This window comes from Fulmarus glacialis, unplaced genomic scaffold (assembly GCF_000690835.1).
Source record: "Fulmarus glacialis isolate BGI_N327 unplaced genomic scaffold, ASM69083v1 scaffold42874, whole genome shotgun sequence".
Taxonomy (NCBI): domain Eukaryota; kingdom Metazoa; phylum Chordata; class Aves; order Procellariiformes; family Procellariidae; genus Fulmarus; species Fulmarus glacialis.
The window spans coordinates 102,529-106,065 of NW_009210680.1; positions in this window are offsets into that span (position 1 = coordinate 102,529).

Sequence of the window (3,537 nt, forward strand, 5' to 3'; positions counted from 1 at the left end):
GAAACACGTGCTTAAGCTGGTCTTTTGCATTGCTAATAATGTGACACATGTACCCCCCATTCTTCATTAACTTGTGTCTCCATTTTTATGCTGTGTGTCTGTGTTTCTAGTGATCTAGCTTGTAATTGCAAAAATATTCTACTGTGTGTCCATTTCTTTTGCATTTTTGCCAGCTGGCCTTTATTTTGTCTGGTTAAAGGGACCTCTGGGCAGAGGGAGAGGATTAAAGTAAGAATTCATGTCATAGCGATGTCTATCAGAGGTGGTTAGCTAATACATAATAGTTTAGCTTAATGAATTGGGAAACAAAAATCAACATGTTTTTGTTGAGGATAATAACAAGAATGCAGAAGAAAAGTAAAAAACAGTCGCTCTTTAAAGTTTAGCTTATTCTGTTGACTATATGGATGGAGACCATCTTTCCAAAAGGCTCCTTTCTCTTCCTCTGAAACGGTCTGTTACATACTGTGCAATTCGGTGGGAATTAAATTTGCCAAGGTATCCGTCCATTGAAACAAAATTGTCCCCCACAAACGTCAGCCTGAAAATGAAATGGTTGATACAGACTGGACAGTCTCTTTCAGTGGGAAGTTACCTTTAGAAACCTATAAATGATGTGGCAGTATTACTTCCAGCTGCTGCTGCTGTCCGTGATGCTACCTGCTAACATGCTTGTAACATAACCCCAGCAGGCTCTTCCACCCTGCCCTGGCAGTAACTCTGTAGCTTTTTGTGAATAGCTTGTCCCGAGGGTTGGTATATCCCTTATTGATGGGGAAAGGATACAGGCGGTTGCATCGTGCAGGGTATAATGGGAAGCATTAGTCCTCTCTTCCTTCTGTGTTGGGGTCACGTTTTGGCACGTGAGACCTGTGATATACTGTAACAATGTGAAGGGCAGTCAATAGGTCAAGAGTTTGGTGTATGTGCTCTCCGGCTTAGCACAGGGAGTGCCGTGACCATTTTTTACCTTTACATCTGGACTGCAATACAGTCTTGAGACAAAGAATTATCACTATTGTGACAGCATTGATACATTCCCAAGAAAATCGCAACCGGTTGCCTTTGGAGTACTAAATGCAACAGAGGATCAATTGGAAGAAAAACTGAAAAAAACTTTTGGAAAAATGTTTTAGAAGGAACGCAAGAGCTGAAATGAAAATACAGTTTGCTTTTATTTGTGGTCACTGAAGTGGTGAAATGAGAGATCTGCATCCGAAGACATCATGCGGCTGTGCCCAAGCCTAAGAATGTATATGCCTGTATGAAGTGCCCCGTAACATTCTTGGTTCTTGCTGGCCATAAGCACTGGCTGTTTTGCAATTCCCTGAGCATTTCTTGTATATCCTTGGAATAAATAATTTTATTATCTTGGGATTTTGCAAGTACAGAAATTAACTACAAGATTTCAAAAGCCAGTTACCATTTAATCCCTCTGTAAGACAAAGTATTGATTGGGTTTGTGTGCATATAGGTAACATGTAGAGCTATGTATATGGTATATACATGTGTTTGTGCTGTGAAACAGACTTTAAAATAAAATCTTTCTTCTCTGAAGCCATGAATAGCAAATGCTGTATTTAGCAATTGTGAGCTCACAAAAATTTATTTTCTTACTCTGTGTAAAATTTGGATAAATTAATTTCCAGTTTGTCACATACCCTCAAGTGATACATTCAGCCAAATATTCATGAAAACAAATGAGTTTCTGATAATTTTGCCTATTGAGTATGTTCTAAATATATACATTACCAAAGTCTGCCTTCCTTTATGTGGGTAAAACTCCTGCTGTGTAGTCAGCATAAGCAATGTCTGCATATATCTGAGCCGGATTTGCAATACATATAGGTCAAGTAAACAATTTGTGAATTTACTTCCGTGAATGATCGTTGGTAGACGCTCAGAAAACAGATTGCCTGCAGGGGTCATACATTCTTGTTAAATGATAGCCATGTATCATTCCAGAGGAGAAAAGCACATGGTACTTACATTAGCAATCCTGCTGTCTCCTGTATGGCTAGGGAGGCTTGCTCTGGAGTACACTCTGCTGTCAGTTTCAGAGACCCCCAACTCAATCCTCATGACTGTCACATAGCCCTTTTTGTAGATCCCAGTGTGCTCTTTAGAGAACTTAAATATTTCTGAACATGCATGCTATATTGTGGTGGGAACTTAATGAGTAAGTTGATACAATAATTTTAGCAAACACCATCTACAGAGAGAATTGGCTTCACCACAAGACAGGAATGGAAAGAGATGCCTTGCCTCTATATATTCACATTACAATAGTGAGAAACATAGCATTGAAAATGGAGATAGCTATCCCCTAGCGACATGTTATCAGTTTAATAAAGTGCAAAATGCTGCACAAAGTTAATAGCTGATTTTAAAGTACGTAGAGAGTATAAACTTTAGGTTTTAAGTAATGTAGGCATATTAATTCTGGTCATTTAGAAGCATAATGAACCTCAAGGCTTTTTACTATATCAAAGATTTTTGATCACAACACACTGTTACACATAAAATCTGTCCTTATCTTGATCTACCCAGACAACTCCCATTAATTTTAATTGGAGATGTGTATGCAGATTACAGGAGAAAGAAGATTTCATTGTATTCATACTTTCTGCTGAGACAATCTGCAAAGCCAGGTTAATATTGAAGTGAAGTTAGGATAAAACAAAATCAGAAGTGGGGAATGTTACTTAAAATATATTGGATTTTCCAAGTACTGTGACTACAATTGAATTTTTTATTAGATATGTGTCCAAATAATGATCCTTATACTGAAGCTCTAAAGTCCAGACTGAAGAATACAGAGCTAATTTTGACAAAAATGCTTTATATTGAAGATTGTATATATAGAAGTTTAAATGACTGGAAAAAAAAGGGTGCATGTTTAATTACTGTACAGAAAATCTTGTCATTTGGTACACTCTTAATAGTGCTAGAGCACTAATCGTAACTCTTCTATCTTCAGTTTTTTAGCCCACATGACTTCACTTTGATATGATTGAACTGTAATATTTTTTTTAAAGAAAACCTATCAAGTACGCCTGGCTGTTTTTCTTAGCTGTAACAAGAAAGTGTTTTGTTGTGAAAATATATCTATTTTCCAAAGATGACTGATGTTCATCATTTTGCCCTTCACTACCATTTATTTCACTTCACATACCTGTAGGTTAATGTAATAAAGTTTCTAATGAAAGATGGGAAATGCTCTGAATTTTTTCCTTTGTTTTTCATTTGCTTAGGATGGATCTTGAAATAGCATGGGAAATACAAAAAATGTTATCCTCGCCCTTGCTGGACCACCAAATAATGTATTTTATTTTCCCTCTTATAGAAAGCAAGTAGTTTACAAGATGCTTTCCAGAAAATCACGGCTAATTTTGAAATGCTGAACTTCTCTGATTACTGTCTGTTCCTGCAGGAATTAATTCTGTAAACGGGTCGATGCTTTCAAGCCTGTCTCTCGAATGCTTAAAGCGTTAACCTTGAGAAAGATCACCGTCTCTCACCCTCCCACCAGGCAAT